Raw genomic sequence first — 1,152 nt, forward strand, 5'->3', positions numbered from 1 at the left:
TCCTCCCACCTTAGCCTCCCAAATAGCTGGACCCACAGGCGCATCCACCACACCTGGCTAATTTTTTTTTGTTTGCTTGTTTGAGACCCCAGAACACAGAGCCCAGAAAAACAGGAAAATGTACAAAAGAACAAATAGATTAACATAGAAGCATATTTTATGTTGTTAAAGGATCATGCTGATGACCAGGAAGGGAAATGTCTGGAGGGGGCTAAAATGGACAAGTCCAAGAGGAGGCAGCAATACAGGAGTCTCGCTCTGTCACCCAGGCTGGAATGCAGTGGTGCGATCTCGACTCACTGCAGTCTCCGCCTCCTGAGCTCAAGCAATTCTCCTGCCTCAGCCTCCCAAATAGCTGGGATTACAGGTGTGTGCCGCTACACCCAGCCTAATTTTTGTATTTGTGGTAGAGACGGGGTTTCATCACATTACCCAGGTTGATCTCAAACTTCTGAGCTCAAGTGATCCTCCCACCTCAACCTCCCAAAGTGTTTACAGGCGTGAGCCACTGAACTCAGCCTCTTTTTTTTTTTTCTTTTTTAAGAGACAGAGTTTTACACTGTCATATCCAGGCTGGACTGTGAAGTGCAGGGAAACAATCATAGCTCATTATAGCCTTCAACTTCCTGGCTCGAGTGATTCTCCTGCCTTAGCCTCCTGAGTAGCTGGGACTACGGGTGTGTACCACCACACTGGCTAATTTTACATATTTATTTATTTTAGTTTTAGAGATGGGGGTCTCACTATGTTGCCCAGTCTGGCCTTCAACTCCTGGACTCAAGCGATCTTCCCTCCTCAGCCTCCGGACTAGGTGGGACTACAGGTGTGCACCACTGTGATTTACATTTTTATTTATTTTTATTTTTGAGATGGAGTTTTGCTCTTGTCACCCAGGCTGGAGTGCCATGGTGCAATTTCAGCTCACTCAACCTCCACCTCCTGGGTTCAAGTGATTCTCCTGTCTCAGTCTCCCAGGACTACAAGTGTGAGCCACCACACCTGGCTAATTTTTTGTATTTTTTGTAGAGACTGGATTTCACCATGTTGGCCAGGCTGATCTCAAACTCCTGACCTCAAGTGATCCACCCACCTCCGCCTCCCAAAGTGCTGGGATAATAGGTGTGAGCCACCATGCCCAGCCGATTTACATTT

The sequence above is a fragment of the Mandrillus leucophaeus genome, unplaced genomic scaffold (assembly GCF_000951045.1).
Source record: "Mandrillus leucophaeus isolate KB7577 unplaced genomic scaffold, Mleu.le_1.0 Scaffold164, whole genome shotgun sequence".
Taxonomy (NCBI): domain Eukaryota; kingdom Metazoa; phylum Chordata; class Mammalia; order Primates; family Cercopithecidae; genus Mandrillus; species Mandrillus leucophaeus.